The 23,424-nt window shown below is 39.1% G+C and overlaps 1 long non-coding RNA gene across 1 annotated transcript in view; it reads left to right on the top strand.

The window, feature by feature from the left end:
- LOC118014973 overlaps positions 1–23,424 on the top strand; it is a 268,840-nt gene that overhangs the window by 23,937 nt on the left and 221,479 nt on the right. Inside the window, exon 2 of the long non-coding RNA XR_004680459.1 lies at positions 22,157–22,238. This is a non-coding gene — a long non-coding RNA (uncharacterized LOC118014973). The remainder of the gene's footprint in view (positions 1–22,156; positions 22,239–23,424) is intronic.

Genomic DNA, 23,424 nt, shown 5'->3' with positions numbered 1-23,424 from the left:
AGTCAGGGGAAAGAGAAGTAAACACATGAACACATATGTATAATATGTCAGATGGTGATGACTGATGAGTGATGATAGTGGTGGTGGTAATCGTGGTGTTTGTATGGAATGAAAAGGTTAACAGTTAATAGATAATATTTTCCTAAGCACAGGGAGACTTGAGAAAAGTTTTACCCTTAATTAAACTTATTGCAATTGGAGATAAATGAGTATCTTGCTGATGTTTCTATTTACTAATTACTGATGGAAGGATGTTCTTAAGCATGCTGTAGCTGGCTGTCTGGATATTTCTTGTATAGCTTATGATTTTTGAATTAGAGCTTCACTCATGAAAGAGAGCCGGACATGGGCCAGTCCAAGTATATAGGATTAGGAAGTATTTAAGCTTAGGGGCAAGAATATTGGCATTGGAGGTTTGCAGTGATTGAATATTCATATATTTTGAAAGTAGACCCCACACAGCTGCTGCTGGATTGGATGTGGGGTTGTGAGAGGTGGACAGGAATAAGACTGGCCAAGGTGTGTGGGCCTGGCACTGGAAGATTGGAGTTGCCTTTACAGTTTTCTGTTGCACAAATACATACATTTGGCTTTTGGAGAGCGTTTGTTCACTATTAAATTCAATGCAGCAGTGAATATCCTTTACAATTTATTCTTAGATACATGTTTGAGTTTCTCTAGGAAATTCATAAGGAGTGGAATTGCTGGGTGACACTGCTGTTTTATTAGATGGCTTCAAATTTCACTTCTTTGCCAACACAGTATGGTCAGACTTAAAGTTTTTGCTGATCTGATGGATGTGAAATTATATTTCAAAAGTATAGCAGTCTTTGCACATATCATACATGTTTATTCTATTTTCTGTATTTTCCATATTTTATTTCTCTTTCCATGTTTCTGGCTAGGTATTTTATTTTGATGCACTTCTAGTTCACCAGTTACATGTTGTCAAATGCTTCTAGGGGAAAGGTGATGCTAAATGTCAGGTTCACCTCTCTAGGTTTCCTTTTTCTCTAGGACTCTGACTCCGTAAGCCCTTGCTGCTTTGATTTATTTCTAGTTCTTTCAAATAGACATTTTTATATTGAGTACAGCTTTTTATTGCTTTTGGTTGGAGGATTGTTTTGATACAAGTTGGAAGTGTAAGTCTTTTCATCTCAAGCCTCAGTAAATTTCATTCTCATGCTCAATTGATTAAACTGTCCAAATATCTTTGATACTTTCCTTTACTCTCTACATCCAATCCCTCACCAAGTCTTGATTCTATTTCCAAATCGTATCTATTTCTGATCATATGCCTGATTCTACTACAAGTATCTTGGTGTGAGCCACTATCATTTTTCTTTTAGGTAATGGCAAAAAACTCTTACCTTCCTGCTTTAAGCCCCTGTTTTTTCCTGATCCATTCTCCAGGAAAAGATGGAATATTCTAAGAGTAAATCTTTTAATGTCTTTTTGTTGTTAAATTTAGGCTTAAGTACATCATGTTTATTTTTGCTTTTAAATTCTAAACCTTTATTTGCAAATTCTAAAAATTCACTTGTAAAGCATTTTCTTACCATTTTATGTTGGTGTATAATTAATAAGTAATCTTAAACTCAACTTTACTGCTTAATAATTATTTGCTTAATGATACTAAAATATTGATAATGATTTAGTTTATAGATAATGACAGCTTTGGTGTCTTTTTTCCCCTCTTTCTATTGTTTTTAAATCCTTTTATATCTAGGACCTACCTTATAGAGATCGGTCTAAAAGAATGGTTATAGCAGTGTTGTTTGTCACTGTAAAAATTTTAAAGCCATGTAAATGTCCATCAATAAGAGAATGAAAATATAAATTTTGCTACATTTACATGATGCAGTATATCCAAGTGTTCAATATGAATGAACTCGAGATTAGTGTTAACATGTGTATATTTAAAAAACATAAAATTTAACAAAAAAGGCAACTTGCACAATATATAATATGTAACATATAACTATATAATGTTAAAATATTAAAAACGAATGTCATATATTATGTATAAATATGTACATATGTAATAAAAATATAATGATATTCAACATAAGGTTTACCTCTGGGGGTACATGGGGAAATGAGAAGGGAGAGATGCATAGGGTTCTTCAACAATATTTGTAGTGTTTAATTTCATAAGTTGAGTGTTTATGATATTTATTATATTATTCTTTATATTTAAAAAATGTTCAACTATTACTATAATCATAAGTTATATCCCCTGCTTTCAACTCTCCAGTGGTTTCCTATTGCCCTTAGAATAGTATCAACACAACATGGTCTATGAGTATTTACAAGATCAGTTTCCTGTTTCTCCAGTTTCCTCTCATTCCTCTCTTCTTTTGTTCAGACACTTCAGTTACTTTATTCCTCACATCCTCCACCAGTTCCTAGCTTTCTTGCCTTAAGCAGGTTACTTCTTTATGTCTGTTTGTTCATTTGTAAAATGTGGATAATAAAAGTACCTATCTCATTGGGTTGTTGTGAGGATTAAATGTATTAGAATATAAAAAGTTCTTGGACCAGTACCTGGCATATAGGATAGAGTTCGTAAATATTAACAGTTAACGTTGTTATAAACATCACTGGTGACATAATTTGATCATGAAGGACCTTTCAGAGGAAGTGATATTTAAACTGAGAATTTAAGTGGCAGAGATTGAGAGGGAGGAGAATTCTAGGTAGAAGGAAGAGCAAATGCAAACCCCCTTAGATGAAAAACAACTTGGTATACTCATGTACTGAAAGATAGGTGTTGTGACTGGACTGCAGTGAGTGAAGTGGCAACTGACAGAGGAATGATCAAGTAGGGTCTTTTAGTTTATAGCTTACAAAATTGTATAATAATGGGTGTTGTATTTGTACTATAAGCTCAGGTAGGTCCTGATTGGAGTATCCAACCTCAGAAGTGGTCCATAATGCCTCCTGGTATTCAGTACTTTTGTATAGTTTTCTTTCATATTGTGCTAATACTTGTGTTGTTCTGTGTGATGAAAGAATACATAAAAAGAGATGGTATGTCAATTACAAGATTATGTTATAAAAGGCAGTGAAAATTCTGTTCACCCTCCCTTCCTGTCCCTTCCTCTCCCCTTCTTTCTCTCTTTTTCCCTTTCTTTGTTGGGGGGGCATTGGCCACGTCATGAGGACATTTTATGGGGAGACCCACCTGGTGAGGAACTGAAGCCTCTTGTCAGAAGCGTGTGAGTGAGCTTGGAAGAGGATCTTCTGGCTTCAGTCAAGCCTTCAGATGGTTGTAGTCCTGGCCCACATGATTGAAATCTTGGTATGCTCTGATTCAGACCCACCCAGCTAATGCTCTCTCAAATTCCTGACAGAAAATATGAGGTAATAAATATTTGTTGTTTCAAATCCATAAGTTTTGAGGGTGGTTTATTATACAATAAATAAATAATATACCCAACATTGCTACAATAGGAACCTCAATAAAGCCATTACAGAGGGGATGGGATCTGGTGAGTGTGATGTAGTAGTGGGGATTGGAAGGCATAAATTAGAGGTACCTTATGAGGTACCCAGGAAGTATCTCTGCACTCAGTTAACAGCAGGATTTATTTTAGATCTTCTTAGCTTGTGAATTGAAGATTGTGAATACATTCCTATTCTTGTTTCTACTGCTTTAGAAACTGGGCAGGCCAGAATACTGTTATACTCAGTAGTTACTGACTCCTTGTCAAGCTTCTTCCCACTTAAGATGACTAAGCTTGGAACATGCCCAGGGGAGTGATTGGCCATGCTCAGGTGAATTAGTTTCATCTCGCTCTGGTATTTATGTCCACTTGAGGTTATGGAATCAATATAGTATTAATCTCCAGAAGTCAAATGTTTGCATTCCTTCTTATTTTGTGGACTCTCCAAAAAGACCTAAAGGCATGTATTGATATTTCACACCTATCTACGCTAAGAGTTTCTAGGAATTATTTATTTAACCTTTACTCCAACTGACCTTGTTATTATTCTTAATTTAGAGATAGTAAATAGGCTCAGAGAACTTCTGTAATTTGTCAGATATCCACATACCATGTCAAAGCCAAGATTTAAACCTAGGTCTTTTGATTCTAAATTTCATACCCTAAGCCATTGCTCTATACTCCATCCCTAGAGTGGTCAAAACCCTTTCCCAGTAAGTGGCAAGATGGAAAGTTAATATACGTCATTTGACCTGCTTTTCTTTCAGACTTTAAAATTATTTGTCTACACATGAGCTTTTGCAAAATGATTTCCATTCTGTTCAAAACATTAGACCAGTTTCTTTTCTCCCTATGTGTTAGAAATATGGGTCAAATTATCATAGAGACTTCAGCTGAAGCCAGATGAATAATTTTTTAGTGATCTCTTCTGTATAGAGAAAAATTATTCCCTTGGCCTTTATTCAGTACCTCAGAACAATTAACCTGCTAACTGTTCATGTTAATAATGCTTCTACTAAGTTTTCTATAGATTTTTTAGATGCCTGGTATCTTGATAGTCTCTGGTCTACAGCATATATATAGCATAATAATTACACAACATAATTTTAGGTTATTGGATGCTAAAAGCAGCAGTAGTACCTATTCTTTTTGTTCAGTTGTGCCTTGATTGTTGGTTGGTGGTAGGGATAAAGGGACTAAGTTTAAATTTCTGCTGAGCAAATTTTATATTTGCTTCAATGAGGATGAATTTAAAGGGAATACTAGAATCCTCATTACCAAACTCAGAGGCTTTGGACTTGTTTAGACAGTATCTGTTCCCAATTTTGCCTCTATAAGTAAATCTTCAGAATACTGGGGTCTTCTTTCCTGGAGTAGAACCTTTGTACCATCCAGGCTTAAGTACATCTATTCATAGAATGTCAGGAGTCTGGGGAGCCTCATGTACCCCATAACACTGTATCTAAAAGCTTCTTTGACCCTGCATTGTATCTTTGACCCTGTGAATGTTGAAGTGTATAAATATGGGTCCATTTTCCTGGTGAAGTGGTCTTTTGGAAGCAGCACCACTGTCAGCTGAGATATCCAGGGTTTGGGGAACATTCCCTGTAGAGGCAGGGGCAGGGCACTTGATCAAATAAGGTTGGCCAGTGACATGGTGGTTTAGAATAAATGTCTGTGGATCACTGAAGCTCTGGAGCAGTGAAATCTGGAGTCTTCCATGCAAGGGAAACCTGGGAATTATGAGGCTGCTTATAGTATGTGGTGTATCCAGAGCAGTCCTATTGCTGCTAGGTACCTGCACTAGAAAATGGTTTGCTTTCTAAGCCTATATATATTCTAGTCCAAGGGTAGAGGAAAAAAAAGACTCAAAAAGGTTCAGGTCTACACCTGAGGTGGAAATAAAGAGGTGGGGTACAAAGAAGAGGGATGGCCAGGGTGCCTGGGTGGTACAGTCTGTTGAGTGTCTGACTCTTGGTTTCAGCTCAGGTCATGATCTCAGGTAGTGAGATTAAGCCCCGTATCGGACTCCACCCTTAGTGCAGTCTGCTTGAGATTCTCTCTCCCTCTTGCTCTGCCCCTCTTGCTTGTGTTCTCTCTCTCTCTCTCAAATAAATAAATAATAATCTTTTTTTTTAAAAAAGGAAGAGGATGGCCAGATGACTGGATTCCCCAATGATGCTCCTTCATACAAAACAATTTGACTCTGGCTCTTTGAAAATGGGACCCAAGGAAGTTGCAAGGAAAGGAGTGACCAATGAAAGCAGATCATACCAAAGGCATCTGCTAGCTAGGGTAATAATTTAGAGAAAGAGGACAAATGGAAGACTGGGACTAGGCAATCAGAGAAAGACAATTATCATATGATCTCACTGATATATGGAATTTGAGAAACAAGGCAAAAGATCATAGGGAAAGGGAGGGAAAAATGAAACAAGACGAAACCAGAGAGGTAGACAAACCATAAGAGACTCCTAATCTCAGGAAACAAACTGAGGGTTCCTGGAGTGGAGGGGGGTAGGAGGGATGGGGTGGCTGGGTGATGGGCACTGGGGAGGGTACGTACTATGGTGAGCCCTGTGAATTGTGTAAGACTGATGAATCACAGACCTGTACCCCTGAAACAAATAATACATTATATGTTAATTAAAAAAAAAAGAACAATAAATATAGGGGCATCTGGGTGGTTTAGTCAGTTAAGCAGCTGACTTTTGATTTTGGCTCAGGTCATGATCTCAGGGTCATGAGATGGAGTCCCATGTCAGGCTCCACGCACAGCATTGTTTTGATGCCCGTCCTTTGGTTGGGGGCTTTTACTTGCTCTGACTGAGGATGACTATAAATATTACTCCATGGAAAAGATGGTCTGGCTCCTTGTGGGTGGGATGATAGACTTCGATTGAGGAAGGAAATATCACAAACCTGGAAAGTGCCTCTTTAAAGGTACTTTAAGGTGAAATTTAAAGGGTAAATGCCTCTTTTGAACTTTTTATTCCATATTAGCTCTAAAAATCTCCTTTTCTTTTTAGTAAGCTATGAGATCTGGGGCCAAGGGTAAACCATGGAGCAGTAAACTAGTTTGTATTTGCTCATGCCTGCTGGCTTAACACTTTAACTGCCAAGTTCAGAATCTTTCTAGACAGTTGGGTAATTCCCACCCCCTCCCAACCTCTCTATAAAAAATGTGAAGTGGCAAGCCATCAGTCCCTCTCCTAGAGTGGCACCCTTAGTGCATCCAGCCCCATCTGCCCCATGCACAGCCAAACATACCTTCCTGGGCCGTACAGAATCTATAAAATTACCTGTAATCTGCCAGTTTTGTACCTATAAGTTAGTTTGAGTCTGCCACAAGTGTCAGATTTGGTGTTTTCTTTTGACCTGTGTTTTACAAACCAGACTTCTTACTTACCACTATAAACATCAAAATTTTAACTCAAAGGCTTGGATTCTAGAGCATTTGAATCAACTTTCAAACAGAATGTATGCTACCTGCCCTTTGGATACCTGCTATTTATGAGTTTCTTTGTCAGACACATTTTGCCAAAAACTCATTGAGACAACCTTTGAAAGGAAGATACAGGCTCTGATTTGTTACTTATTTACTAGGTAATCACAAGACTCTCCATGTATTATTCCCATAGTAAGCCAGCTCCAGTGTGTATGCTATGCGATAAGCTAAGGTAGTTATCATTAAGAGAGCACTCGAATAATCAGTGGTCTTGAACATTTGGTCAATCTATTCCACTGAGATCTAGTACAAACAGTATACACTCCACATATGGTCTTTTCTGACTCAAATTTCTCTGGTTGTATTTGTCATAATATAAAAAGATCCTAAGGATCCCTAGCCTTTTCTTTTTCTTTTTTTCAAAGATTTTATTTATTTATTTGAGAGAGAGAGAATGAGAGACAGAGAGCACGAGAGGGAAGAGGGTCAGAGGGAGAAGCAGACCCCTTGCTGAGCAGAGAGCCTGATGCGGGACTCGATCCTGGGACTCGATCCTGGGACTCGATCCTGGGACTCGATCCCGGGACTCCAGGATCATGACCTGAGCCGAAGGCAGTCGTTTAACCAACTGAGCCACCCAGGCGCCCCATCCCTAGCCTTTTCTAACAAGAACCAGTCTTGTACTTTCTCTCCTGAGATTTCGCATTGAAAACGGTCTAAGAGACTTACAGAGCAATAAATAGAAAATCTATACTCCTTTTTTTTTTTTAAGAGTTTATTTATTTATTTGACAGAGAGAGAGATAGCAAGAGCAGGAACAGGAGCAGGGGAGTGGGAGAGGGAGAAGCAGGCTCCCCGCTGAGCAGGGAGCCCGATGCTGGGCTCGATCCCAGGACCCTGGGATCATGACCTGAACCAAAGGCAGATGCTTAATGACTGAGCCACCCAGGTGCCCCAGAAAATCTGTACTTTTTTTTTTTTAAAGCTTTATTTATTTATTTATTTATTTGACAGAGAGACACAATGAGAGAAGGAACACAAGCAGGGGGAGAAGGAGAGGGAGAAGCAGGCTTCCTGCAGAGCAGGGAGCCCGATGTGAGGTTCGATCCCAGGACCCTGGGATCATGACCTGAGCCGAGGGCAGACGCCCAACCAACTGAGCCACCCAGGCACCCCGAAAATCCATACTCTTGATTAAATATTCTTAAAATGATCTCACAGGGCTAGAAAGATTTTTACATACAGATATGAGAAAAAAAAAGTGCTAAAAGTAGAAAATGCCCTTTACAGAGATAAAGGAGATATTTTCTTTTGGGGGTTTAATTTACCTTATGAAGTCTGGATAAGATGGGCTTCTGGAATCTTAGTTTAAGTAAACCTATCATCATTAGCCCAAGTTGAATCCAGTTTATTAACCCCACATAGTTTATTAAAAGGATTAAGTCTGAGGGAATGATTATAATTCAGGTAAAGATGAGTATCTGAATCACAGCTACAACTGGACAGGAGTGGATATTGAGAGTTGAGAAGATCAAAGGTGACTGACCCTCCTGACTTGCAACATACAATAAATATGCTACAATTAAGGGAGCTAAATATTGAGGACGAAACACTAATTGAAATGGCCCATTGCATGGAAGGGATTACTCTATCCACCCAGATGACAGCAACAGCATCTGTAAAAAAAAATAGAGAAGCCACTAATTACATAAGTTATGTGAGGTATAGAATTTTTAATTAATTTAATAAATTTAAAGTTATAGTTGTAGCAAAGACAAGAGCTGATATTGATAGGTTGTAGCTGTCCTTCATTAAAATAAGGAAGCTCCCTCATATGCCTGTATTTTTTTTGGAAAGTTTTTAAAAAATAATGCATGGGTGTTGGATTTTGTCAAATGCTTTTTATGAATCTCTTAACATTATGATGTTATTTTTGTGCTTTAGTATGTCAATATAGTAAAACCTTAGTTGATTTTTGGATGATAAACCAACCTGGATGATAAACCTCACTTGGTCATTGTGTATCATTTTTTTAATATATTGCTAGATTCAATTTACTAATGTTTTAAAGAATTGTTTCATTGTAGTTCATATGACAACATGTTATATGTAATATTTGTATGTAATTTTCTTTCGTTGTGAAAAGAATTATTCTAATTTTGGTATCAGAGTAATACTGATTCCATAAGATAAGTTGATAAGCATTCCCTCCTCTTCTATTTTCTGAAATAGTTTGTAGGAGTGGTATCATTTCTTTCTTAAATGCTTGATATAATTCATCAGTGAAGCCACTGGGTCCTGGGATTTAATTTATGGGAAGATTTTAAATTACTAATTTAATTTGTTTCCCTACTATGGATATATTTAGATATTCTATGTCTTTTGGAGGCAGGTTTGTTAAATTGAGGTTTAAAAAAAATGTATCTTACTTAATGGCACAAAGCCATTCTTTCTTGCTCCATGGCCTTTCTCCTCCTTTTCCTCAACTGCAGGTATCATGAGGAGAAAGATAATTAGGGATGGAGACTTTTAGACACAGGTTCCCAAGTCATCAACAAACTCAGTCCTATAGGCTACAAGCAGCTAAGGCAATTTGGGTAGAATTCAGTGTGGAAGGGAAGCCCTCTATCCACAGAAGTTCCTTTGTCGATAAAGCTCTTTGGTCAGTTCAATGTACTATATTTTTGTTACTTCCTCTGTTGAATGTATTACTTGTATTGATATTTTACATGCTTGTAATACGAATGATCAAAAAGTCCAGAGGTGATTCTCCTGTTCAGGTAGAGATGCACATAGAGAGTACTAGGGGGGCATATAAGTTCCTCCCAAATCCACCTCCTTCTCCTCATTGTGTGGTTCAATTAGCCCAAAACAATATAGAATCTCAGCAGAAGAAATATCACAGACTTGACTGAGGACTTAAAGGCAGCAGGAGGAATAAAAAATGCACATCTCAATACAACTGTTACTCTATGGCCAGTGACAAAAGCTAGTGGGAGCTGCAGATTTATAGTAGACGTATTGTCAATTGCATTCAGTTGTTCCTATAGCCCTGGTTGTTCCAGACCTGGAGACTGTAATGGAAACCATTGTATAGGTTGATGCTAATTGGTATACTGTCTTGGACATTGCCAGCACTTCTTTTCTATCCCACTAGCACCTGAAGACCAAGACTAATTCACAATCATGTGGCAAGGCCTTCAACATACTTTCATAGTATTCCCCTAGAGATTCCTAAATGCTCCTGCTATTTGCCACCATTTGGTGGTCAGAATTTTGCATGAGTGCCTCTGCCCTCTGATATCCAAAATTCATACATAGTTCATGTCCTGTTGGTTGGTAAATCAGAAGTCTCCGTCTCAACAGATCAGAGGTGGTGTTATTATACCTCCATCAAAGGGCTGATGAACCCCAACAAAATTCAGAGTACTGCTTACCAAGTGAAGTTTCTTGGGAATATGTAGGCAGATTCATAACACTCAACCCCTCTCGTAGTTAAGAAAAAAAGTGTCTTTACACTACAGATAAAGGGCTGGTATCCAAGATCTATAAAGAACTTCTCAAACCCAACACCCAAAAAACAAATACTCAAGTCAAAAAGTGTGCAGAAGATATGAAAAGACACTTCTCTGAAGAAGACATACAAATGGCTAACAGACACATGAAAAAATGTTCATCATCATTAGCCATCAGGGAAATCCAAATCAAAACCACACTGAGATACCACCTTACACCAGTTAGAATGGCAAAAATGGACAGGGAAAGAAACAACAAATGTTGGAGAGGCTGTGGAGAAAGGGAACCCTCTTAGACTGTTGGTGGGAATGCAAGTTGGTACAGCCACTTTGGAAAACAGTGTGGAGGTTCCTCAAAAATTTAAAAATAGAGCTACCCTATGACCCAGCAATTGCACTCCTGGGTATTTACCCCAAAGACACAGAGGTAGTGAAAAGAAGGGCCATATGCACCCCAGTGTTCATAGCAGCAATGTCCTCAATAGCCAAACTGTGGAAAGAGCCGCGATGCCCTTCAACAGATGAATGGATAAAGAAGATGTGGTCCATATATACAATGGAATATTACTCAGCCATCAGGAAGGATGAATACCCAACTTTTCCATCAACATGGATGGGACTAGAGGAGATTATGTTAAGTGAAATAAGTCAAGCAGAGAAAGTCAATTATCACATGGTTTCACTTATTTGTGGAACATAAGGAATAGCATGGAGGACATTAGGAGAAGGAAGGGAAAAATGCGGGGGGGGAATTGGAGGGAGAGATGAACCATGAGAGACTATGGACTCTGAGAAACAAACAGGGTTTTAGAGGGGAGGGGGGATGGGGGGATTGGTTAGCCTGGTGATGGGTATTAAGGAGGGCACGTACTGCATGGATCACTGTGTGTTATACGAAAACAATGGATTGTGGATCACCACATCAAAAACTAATGATGTATTGTATGGTGACTAACATAACATAATAAAATTAAAAAAAAAAAGTGTCTAATCCCCTACTAGTATATGTCTCACTTGGGTACTCTACTTGGTCTTCTGTGTCAGCTAACTCACAGATCAGTATTATTTGAGTGGGGAACAAAGATCAACAGGCTGTATTGGAAGCTGTCCAGCAAGCCATGGCATACTCTTTTTTTTTTTTTTTAAAGATTTTATTTTATTTATTTGACAGAGAGAGACAGCTAGAGAGGGAACACAAGCAGGGGGAGTGGGAGAGGGAGAAGCAGGCTCCCGGCCGAGCAGGGAGCCCGATGCGGGGCTCGATCCCAGGACCCTGGGATCATGACCCGAGCCGAAGGCAGACGCTTAACGACTGAGCCGCCCAGGCGCCCCAATGGCATACTCTTTACCTTTGGGAATCCACAATCATAAATACTCCTCTGACCTAGAAGTCACCGTGATTGATGATTTTTTTTTTTTCTATTGCATCCATCCTCTGGCAAAGAGAGGCAGCTTATAGCTGGAGGTGGCCCTCGAGGTTCTGACTTGTTTCCTCTCTAATGCAACTACCACGTATACCCCTTTTGAAAAACAATTATTAGCTTGCTACTAGGATGCTGTCAAACTGAACAATTGACCCATGGAGGCCTTGTGACTTTCCAGCCTGATATTCTCATTTTGGGGTGAATCAGCTCAGACTCAACTATTAAGAAGGTGTGAAGAGCTCAACAAGTCCTCTTATCAAATAGAAATGGCATATTCAAGAATGTAACTAACCTGGCCCAGTGGCATTTTGGCTTTGCATGAAAAAGTATCAGCTACACCCTAATTTGCTGACTGAAGCAGAGCTGCTAGTTCAATGGGGCTCTCTAGTTACAAGGGTTCCCATAAGTGTCTGGGCATGGTCCATTGATGGTTTGGCTAAGCTGAAACCCTCCACTAGGCTGCTCCAGCTGTTTAACCTCAGCACCAGCTATGGAACTGAAAACTCAGTGGACATGAGTAAGCAGTCAGCAGATGGTTCAGTCAGCAGCCATGATTTGTTTCCATACTTTATAGTCCCTAAAATGGGTTTCTTTACCCACCAGTCTGTAGTTTTCTAAGTGACAGACCAAACATACAGGATATTTGCAATAGCCTCAGTCATTAGAAATATAGCAAGGGAGTGGTGATGCCACCAAGATGGCAACCTAGGTTGTTTCTGACTTGGCTTCCCCTCATAATAACAGCTAGCATCTATTTGAAAACAGGACACCACTGGGAAAATCCTAGAACATAGGGGTAAGGCCGAAGCGTCCTCCTCCACCATGGAGATGAAGACAGACTGCATTAGAAGGATAAGAGATGTGGCTACATGTTGACTGCATTGCCCCTCCCCTAGGCCAGTGCATCACCATGAAGAGAGGTCTCCCCTGAACCTCTAGTTCCTCTAGTGGGAAAAGAGAACCCAGGGGGGCAATCAGGAACCCTCCAGTATTGTGGGAACTTTTACTCTGATGTTGCACCACAAAGATTTCAGGGGAATCTGTGGAGTTCAACCATTGGCAGTCTGACTGTGATGAAGAAGTGGAGGAGGGGCTTGCAACATCCAGCACATGGATTTTGGCAGACTGAGTGCCCAAGTAGTAGTCCCAACTAGTGGTTTTGCTCATCTGCAGAACCAAGTCTGTAGCATGTTCTCATCAGGGAGCTCTTTGGGGTGCAGACCTGCCTGATCAGATCCTCAAATGAGGAGTTTTGCCAGCCCTGGATCCTGGTTTGCCCATGCCAAGACAAGGTGTGAGTCACAGCCCCACCTGCTGTGGAGAGTGCCTTCCAGCACCAACTGACCAGATAGGCTGGTGACCCGTGGTGCTCAAGCTAAGAGGTAGGTGGGCAGAGCTGATCACCCCAAGAAAAAGGCTGGTACTGGGCATGGAGGCTTCGCATGCTATACACAGAAAGGGGAATTAATTCATAGCCCAGGCTGTGGGTGGAGAGATCCTGTTTGGGAAATTTAGAGTAGCCTGGAATGTCCCCTTTTCTTCCCACCCAAACAAGGGGCTGAGACATAGGCCCACCCACTATGGAGTATTCCTTCTAGCTTCATCTAACTAGAAGGGCAAACAACAACTCCTGGAAGCTGTGCAGCCCAGGGGTACTTGAGCTAAGATGAAGGTGGATCTGATAGTTTGCAGAGCAAAGCCAGTGGCCCTATTTGGCCAGGAAATTTGAGGTGTGGGTCGGCTTAAGACAACAAAAGCTTTATCAGCTTTAGAGTTACTTCTTTTTTTTTTTTAAGATTTTTTTAAAATTATTTTTATTTATTCATGAGAGGCAGAGAGAGAGAGAGAGAGAGGCAGAGGGAGAAGTAGGCTCCCAAGGAGCAGGGAGCCCGATGCGGGACTCGATCCCAGAACCCTGGGATCATGACCTGAGCCGAAGGCAGATGCTTAACCATCTGAGCCACCCAGGCACCCAGAGTTACTTCTTTTTTTAAATTAAAAATTTTGACTTAAAGATTTTACCTATTTGAGAGAGAGAACAAGAGAGTGTATACAAGCAGGATGGGGGAAGGGGCAGAGGGAAAGGGAGAAGCAGACTTCCCGACAAGCAGAGAGCCCGATGTGGAGCTCCATCTCAGGACCCTGAGATCATGACCTGAGCCAAAGACAAACGTTTAACCAACTGAACCACCCAGGAACTCCTAGAATCACTCCTAGAAGCCTGGCCAAGGAATCTAATTTGTAGCCCTGCTCATTGCTTTATATAGCCATTAGCCTATCTGACCAGGAAAGCTAACCAGAATGCATGGACAGCTGCATAGCCCATTCAACAGCCCTATGTACAGTAGCTCTCAAACAGTGAGCATAGCCTGTGGCTTCCCTTATCTGCAAGCAAAATCAGTTGTCACACCTGACCAGGGAATTCATTGCACACAACTGATTTAGACCCCTAAACAATGAGTTGTACAGGTCAGGGAAGCTAATTCATAGTCCCATCTATTACTGAATATAGTGGGGCCCAGTCCTGACCATCTAGTAAGCCTGAGTAGAGAATCCAGGCACCACAGAGCCCATTCTTCAGCCTCAGTTGGGTAGGGAACCAAGAAAGCAGTTCTATCCAACTGTTCTCAGTCAGAGGCACAACCCCTATCCCTGTCTTCAGAGCCCGAACAGTTGGCTCACCCCAAAATTGAGCTTAATAGCAGGCCCCACCTCCCCAAGGTCATTACCTGCAGACACACCCAGACACACCCAAACTGAGCTGACTGGTGAAAAACTGTCTCTGTCTAAATAAACCTGTAAGTCTGGAAGAGGAGCCTGCTTACTCAAGTGTGCAGATACCAACATGAGGAATCACAGATCACAGAAAAGTCAGGTAAATATGATACCACCAAAGGAGTTGACCCTAAATAAATAGAAATCTATGAACTGACAAGAGTTCAGAATAATCCTCTTAAGGAAGTTTAGTGAACTATAAGAAAACATAGACAAGTAAGCAAAATAGGGAAAACAATGCATGAACAAAAAGAATTTGACAAGGAAATAGAAATGATAAAACAAAACAGAAATCCTAGTTGAGAAATAAAATAACTGAACTGTGGAACTCAATAGAGAGTTTCAAAAGTAGACTTGATCACGCAGAAGAATCAGCAACCTGGACTATAGGACTTTGGAAACTACTCCATGGGAAGATTAAAGAGAAAAAAGAATGAAAAAGAGTGAAGAAAACCTATGGGAATTATAGGGCACAGAAAAAAAAAACCCAACAATATTCACAATATAGGAATCTAGAAGGAGACAACAAAGAGACAGAAAGTATATTTAAAACAATAATAGCTAAAAATTTCCTGAACCTGAGGAGAGAAATGGACATCCAGGCCATGAGGCCCAAAGGATCCCAAATAGGTTGAACCTGAATAGGGGTACAACAAGACAAATTATAATTAAACTGTCTAAAGTCAAAGACAAAGAATTTTAAGAGCAATAAAGGAAAAGAGAAATGTTATATATAAGGGAACCCTCATAAGACTGTCAGCAGTTTCTCAACAGAAAAGTTTAATGTTTGGATGGCATTTTCAAAAATCAATGCAAAAATATTTCTGATTTTACCTCCCAAACATTTTACCTCCCACATTCTTCTGGTCCACATGCCTTAGTCAGGTAGTTTAGACACTGAATATAACCATTGTTAGAAAGTGATAAACCATTCTTGGCTGCTTCCTGGGTAATAATCAGAAAGAATGGGATAGGGAGTTATATAGACCTATTTTGTAAATTCGGGAGGCTTTTCTGATCATTGCTGGTTATTATGCTTCTTCCTTTCCTTACACAGCAACCTCAAGCTCACCTGATTGGTATAACCTCTGAGTAGCAGCCTGGCCAAAAGAAAGCCTAGGGAATTCAAAATTAATTCTGGTTCATTTACCTGGATTCTCTTGTTGGATTGACATGGTACTAGATTATAAAGATAATGACCACTTGGTTGAGTACACTGTTTGCTGAGTCTTCTTATAGTGGCCACTGTAGGTTTCTAGGATAGAATATTTTAGATTCTGGAAAATAAGGATGGATGGACAATAATGACCTTTTGTCTTTCAGAGCCATTCCTGGGACCTTCCTCTTGAAGGAAAATAACCTGGGGCTTCTCTTTGAAACTGTTCCAAGCCAAATGGCTGACTATGATTTGATTGCTTTGTCCCTTAACGTTACCAAGAAGTCTATCTGAAACAGGAGGTGATGGCCTCAATTTCAGCACCTCCTATACAAAACAACTTCAATATCTCCAAATATCTTCTCTACCTCCATTTCTATAACAGTTACTCAGCAATTCTGTTGGGATTTTTTCATATGGTTAGGTTCAGGACCCTGTGGGGGGAGGGGGAGCAAGGTTGAGGTCAATACTACCTCATCTTGTTGTTTGGGATCTTATAGATAGCAGCCTTAATTAAATGCTCTGTGAGACAAATTGAATGTATTTGGTCCCAGCCCCTGTTAGATTTATCAGAATAGTTGATGGATTGGTATGCTCATGGGACAGTTCACTACAAGCCAAATGTAGAAATGAAGGGCGGGTATTATTGGGAGGCAATTGTCCTTGTGTTTCTTACATTTGTGTACATCTAGTGGGGAGAGACAATGACTGCCTTTGTCCTCGATTATTTTTTCAAGGATGTTTGTGTAGTGAACTGCAATGGACATAGAGATAGTATTTATATCTAGAAGAAGAAGGCAGGTTTATTTACTATATAATACAGACAGTGACTTACTTTAGGGTAAAGGTAAAGGAGACTTATTACCCATTATGAAATATTTGGATTCCCTAAGCTTGGGGTTCCTCTGCTGTCATGTGCAAGTATTACCTGGCCTTCTTTACTTTGTCTTGTGGAAATTGAGGTTTGGGGAACCAGCATAAAAATAGTATTTTTGCTATTGCTATTGCTATGAATAATAAATTGTTTTTGTCTCCAGTGCTGGCATTCATGAAACTGTACTAGGCTAACATGTGACCTTGCAATTAGGGTTAAATTGCAGACTCGTCACAGTTCTTGAGAGTCTTGTGATTTCTTCTTTGACCCATGAGTTATTTAGAAGTGAGTTGTTTAATTTCTTTGTTTTTTGTTTTTTTGTTTTTTTTTTAAGAGGGGAGAGGGAGGAGAGAGAGAATCTCAAGCAGACTCCCCGCTGAGCATGGAGCCCTGCTCAGGGCTTGATCCCACAACCCTGAGATCACTACCTGAGCTGAAACCAAGAGTTGGGCGCTCAACCAATGGAGCCACCCAGGTGCCCCAGAGAGAGAATCTTAAGCAGGCTCTGTGCCCAGCAGAGAGCTGGATATGGGGCTCAATCTTACAACTCTGAAATCATGACCTGAGCTGAAATCAAAAGTTGTTCACTCAACCAACTGAGTCACCCAGGCACCCCTAGTTGTTTAATTTCTGATATGTGGGATTTCCCAAATTACATTGTTTATTGATTTCTATTTTGATTCCATCATGGCTGAAGGAAGTATTTTGTATGATATAAATCTTTTCAAAAAATTTTTAAAGACTTTATTTATTTGAGAGAGAGAGAGAGTAAGTGAGAGAGAGCAGGAGTGAGGGAGGGGAGGGGCAGAGGGAAAGGGAGAAGCACACTACATGCTGAGCAGGGAGCCTGACTGGGGACTCGATCCCAGGACCCTGGGATCATGGCCTGAGCCGAAGGCAGATGCTTAACCGACTGAGCCACCCAGGTGTCCCTCATTCCAAAATTTAAATGAGGAATTTATATAGAACTTTAGGAGAGCCTATGTTTTGAGTCCCTTATGCTTAGTCTGATCTGCTGTTCTATGGTCCTTTCTACAGCATGGTTGGTAAAAATAGGACAAATTTTAGAGTTACACAGTACTTGCCCCTCTACTTTCTCTAAATGATCTTGTTTTGACAATAAAAGTTGCATGTGGAAGCACCTATGGCTGGAGACGAGAGTGCAGGAAGAATGGTGGTTCCCTTTTAAATTTCCTCTGTCTTGCTGATACCAAGGCCAGATATGGTGATGAGAAAAACAGGGAGTAGAGGAGTCAGGACAGGGGTATGTGTAGGGTTGGAAGGAGAACCAGGAAAGGTAATATCTAGTTTACTTGGATCCATGTGGTATATGTTCTGGTCTCAGGGATTGGAAACTTTTGGGGAGAAGTGGAAGCAGTGAGCTTGGGCTGAAGGTTCCTGTGTGCCTTCATCCTACTGGGGACTAGACCTGTAGAGAAAATCTATGTAAAATAGCATCGCTAGCAGGAGGGAGAGGAAGGATGATCTTTGAGTCACTTTAACAGCTCAATGGAACAGAAAGGGACTATGGATTATAAATTAATACCCAGACCAAGGAACTTAGGAAGGTAATTAAAATACTGCACTAAGACTTCTGCTTTCTTTTGTGGCATATGAAGAGCTTAGAAGTCTTGCTTTGTCCTAACAGCAGCTTTTACAGCTGAACAAACTTAAAAATCAACAACTGTTCTTAGCTCTGTCAGAGAACTGAAATCATAGGAAAAACTATTGCCCCCAAAATAGAAGAGGCATATGGGCAGATACAGAGAATCCCAACTTACCTAAATGGAAATTCATGAGGAGCACCTTATCTAGGTATGTTTATTTCAGTTACTCTGTTTCCTTAACTTGCTCAGCTTATATATATATATATATATATATCTCAGATATCATCTCTTTTGAAGGCAGGGTCATTTCTGCTTGTTTGCTAATGTATCTCCAACTTCTAGAAGAGGCATGTAGAAGGCATTTAAAATACATTTTTGAGCAATTGAAGGAACAAAGAAAGGAAACTAAATTTCAGGGACATCTGTTTCCGTGTTGTATGAATCTGGACCTCCAGGTGTGCATATTCAAGGAATTCTTGGCCAAAGGCTTCCACACTCTTAGAGGCATCAGAAAAGCCTGTCACAGAAAACATTCACAAAACTGCTCCAAACCCCTTTCTTCTTCTTCCTGTAACCAAGCACAATTCCAGTTAAGAAAATAGAGCGGCTGACATCTATCTCCGTACAGATTGAAACTGTGTCTTGAAGTCTCAGTCAAAATCCCTGAAGAATGCAAAATCACCTCACAAAATCCCATCTTAGAAGGTTTACTTTAGAATACTAGGAATGGAAATGCTGGGTAATAAACTCACCTGACAACAAAGTTCTTTAGGCACCACACGCTGAGAAGACAGTACTGTGGAATCAAAAGATAGAGAACCTTGGGATTTACTGGTAATGAGGTACTGTGCTCTGCTGCTAGGGAAGCTGTCCTCCGTGTGACTAAGGACAGATGGCCTGGATGCCGCTAAGCACCCAGCCCTAACTGTTGGGGTGATTTTCTTACTGACTGAGAAGTAGCTCAGTACCTCTTTGGGAAACAAAAAGATCCTAGCATCTGATATGTTACTGAATAAAAGCCCTCTTCCTGGAAAAAATCCTATTGCTTTTGGGAGCTTAGTGCTCTGTGTTTTGTAACTTAAAATTTTTTTTTAAAATGTCATTTGTTATATTTTTTTCTTAGTTAGCTCTGAAAAGACCTCACATTAACTATCTGGAGAGAAATATGGAAGCTTGTTTTATAACTATTTTGTGTTAGGAAGTTTTTTTTTTGGTTAATTAACATGCCTTATAAATAATTAAACATGTAGAAGACAGGGGATCTTTACTCTTGGCCTGTATTGTTACTAATTATTGATGGGATCTTGGGTGATTACCTTGTCCATTTGAAAACTTTGTTTCCTTTTTTTTTAAAGACTTTATTTATTTATTTGACAGAGAGAGAGAGAGAGAGCACAAGCAGGTAGAGCGGCAGGCAGAGGGAGAAGCAGACTCCCCGCTGAGCAGAGAGCCCGACATGGGCCTTAATCCCAGGACCCTGGGATTGTGACCTGAGCCAAAGGTAGATACTTAGCTGACCGAGCCACCCAGGTACCCCCAAAGCTTTTTTTCTTAATCTGTAAAATGTGGGAATTAGGTAGCTCTAAGCCCCTCTGATAATTGCTCTTTTTATGAAACATGTAATTTTCCTCAGTTTTTTTTTGGTTTTTCAGAAATACTGTGGTTAATATATATTTAAAAAGCAAGTCACGTTAAATGGTGAACACAAGAAATACAACTAAGTTAAAAAGGGGACAGTGCTGGCATTTAATATTTAACATTAAGTAAATATTGGATTTATACATTACTAATATTATGCTTGGTGGACTTCACCTTTATCATGGAAGAACTTTTTTTTTTTTAAAGATTTTATTTATTAACTTGAGAGAGAGAGAGAGCATGAGCTGGGGAGAGGGGCAGAGGGAGAGGGAGAAGCAGACTCCCCACTGAGCAGAGAGCCCGATGTGGGGCTTAATCCCAGGACCCTGGGATCATGACCTGAGCCGAAGGCAGACGCTTAACTGACTGAGCCACCCAGGCATCCCTAGGAAGAACTTTTAAAATATTTCAAAGAAAATACTATAAAATCAGATTTAAACCCAAGTCATGGTAAATTTCTTTGTCTTATTTCACATTTCAGGGAGAGATTAATTACAAGGATCTTGGCCTACACCAGAGATTTAAAAATTCTATACAATAAAATGCCAATCAATAAAATAAAAAGAAATAATGAAATTAAAAAAAATCATTTTGCCACCATATGGTAATTGATTCAGACAAGAATGATCAATGGCTGCTAAAATTTGGGTGAAAGTTTTATAACAGTATTTAAACAGTTCCAAAATTTCTCCCTAGAATTTATTTACTAATTTCAAAGGAAAAATAGTGACCATTGGAGAAGGATCCCATTTTAGCCAAGTTTTCAAAGCTAACCTGACTAGTACTGAAACAACTGATAGCTATTGGTTATTCTTGCCAAAAAGGCATGACCTGAATCTAACGACAAAGCTTCTTAAAAAACCAAATTAAGGGACATTCTGTAAAAGTGACCATCCTTTTCAAAAATGTCAATGTCATTGAAACATCACCTGTTTATAGAATGTCCTTTTTCTTTGGAATTGTATTTAAAGACGTTAGAGGTAAAGAGACAAGTTATCTATGGTAAACTCTTAAATGATTATATATCTGAGGGGAATGGTGAAACAAAGGTGATACAATGTTAACAATTGGTGAATCTGGTTGAAGGCTATATGGGAATTATGTTTTACTATGCTTGCAACTTTTTTGTAAGTGTGAACTTCTTAAAAATAAAAATAGCACCTACACCCACACCTTCCAAATAGATATGTTATTCACTTGTTTATTAAAGGTATTTATTCTACCTTTGATATCTACATTTACATTGTAGGTCTTGATATTTAGTTAATCATCAAGTGATACTGGTCCAAATATCCAATTTTATCTAAACTCTATTTAATTGAAATTTTACAATGGACACAATCTAAAATCTCTATCTTTTGATAAATATTGGAAGAGATTAATTTAGTAACTTGTTTTGGAAAGATTAGAGAGAAAATATTTGGATCAATTGTCACATTAAAAAGGATAAATATATGTAATAATTTTTTTGTTTGAAATGAAATTTACCTTTATTTGTGCATTGTCTCAGTGAATTCTGTATGAAAAACAATGATCAAAGGTTGAAAATGCCACATTCTTTCTCATCTATTTTTTTTCTTATTTCCACAAGTTTACTGACTACATTTGATGAACTGAAAACTTATGTATTTAACAATTTGCTATTAATATCAAGATATCTTTCTAAATTGATATAGGGGTTTGATATGAGAATAATAGGAAATTTGTTTCAAAATTAACTTATAAACGATATCTCTCCTCTGCATATCTTCCTTAAAATACATGTAAAGCCAGAAAAGCAAAAATATTCAAGAAAGAGGAAAATGTAAAAACTGTAAGATATTATCTTTGGTGACATGTTATGCACCTATTTGTTATTTCACCATTTACTGACTTGCAGGAGATGACAAAATATGTGTCTAGTGTGGGTTCCTGAGCCTTACCTGGCATTTCATATAGCATTGGAAGTTTGTGATGGAACTGCCCAGTCTGGCCCAATTTTATGTGACCAGATATGTATATTTGGTCTATACAAAAAGGACTCTTTTTCCTAATCAATGATGTATTTAAGAAAGATTCAAATATATGGCCAGAGGATTTTTCCCCAGGGTATGTTTTTTAAAAAGAGAGAGAGAGAGACTAGCATCAGAAATTGGCAAATTAGAGATCTTCAAAGCATAACACTTTTTTTCTGTGTACTTGATATATAAAAAATGAAGTGAAATTCTATCTTATTGCAATAAACTATAATAAATTAACTTTGCTTGATTAAGCTTTGGTGATATTTTTAGGAACTCAATGATGTGGAATTTCTACCAAGGTTCATGTCAGAAGCCCTCATTGCCATATCCAAGACTCTTCAACTCCAAAACAGTATGTTCCATGGAGCTTCTTAATATCTTGCTTGTGGGTATCTCTGATCATAGTAGTGGGATGAGGTTCACCTTGGGTCTGACCTATGATTTGCTCTTTGTTGTGCTCCCAAATGCTAAATTAATTTTGTCTCCTAGGAAATTAGATCTCTTTTAAGGATCATGTGATTATGTGACCAGATGTGAAATATGAGATCTGTTCTTCAAGTCAGTCCTAGGGACCTGGGGAATTCAGGTTTCTCCTTAGAATGGCATCCTTTGGATGCATTTTGTCTTTGTCACTTATCAAGAACCTGATGAAAACTGTTCCTATGCTTGTCTTATTTTGTCCATGAGAGTCTAGTTCTAGACCGGAGTAGACTAGACCAAACCTGTTATCTGCTGGGAAATGCATATTTCTCAGGTTGTAATGGTAAGCAGCCCAACATTTCGGTTGAGGAGACACAAGGTATGAGATGTGCAAGCAATATGTTCAACTGTTTTTTGCCTAGAATATGACCTCTTTTCAGAGGTAAAATCAGCCCTGACAGCAGAACTTAATCACACTCACCAAAGCTTGACAGTTACCAAGTGATAATCATAGTTAATATATACACTGATACGCAGTATGCCTTTGGAGCTGTCCATAGTTTGGGAATGCTGTAAAAATGAGAGACTTTCCTCTGTAGAAATCTCAATTTAAAATGATCAACCCATTTAACTTTTAAGCGTTTTAATGCTTTCTACAAAAGTGACAATAAATGTGGATCCATACAAAAAGGCAGAACATTGAGGCTAAATTAAGAAGTGCCCTACCTGATGACTAATTATATTTGACAGGCAGCCCTCAGTAAAGTAGTGGTCCATTTAGAACCCCAAGAAGCTGATTATTTAGACAGATTCAAAGAGGCCACTATAAAATGCCAGCAATTGGCTCCCAATTTTAAGGCGTTATTCAGAAAAAATCTGGTAGGAAATTGCACAAGGATGATGTGTAACCCTGTACGTCTTTCAGAACAAGTGCTCTGTGATGCCAGACATCACAAAGATATTCCCACAGAGAGAACTCAGTGGCCAGTATACTCAAGCAACCATTGATGGGAAACAATTATAGAAGTGGTGAGGGGTCTTTTGTGCATGTCTTAAAATATTAAGTGTTCTTGTTGTCAGTATTTGTCAAATATTGACAATTTTGTTGTCAAAATTAC

Source organism: Mirounga leonina, unplaced genomic scaffold, assembly GCF_011800145.1.
Source record: "Mirounga leonina isolate KUSES-001 unplaced genomic scaffold, KU_Mleo_1.0 Mir_165, whole genome shotgun sequence".
NCBI classification, from domain to species: Eukaryota; Metazoa; Chordata; class Mammalia; order Carnivora; family Phocidae; genus Mirounga; species Mirounga leonina.
Note: the sequence above shows the minus strand (reverse complement) of the source record. Positions and strands in the feature narration are given on the sequence as shown.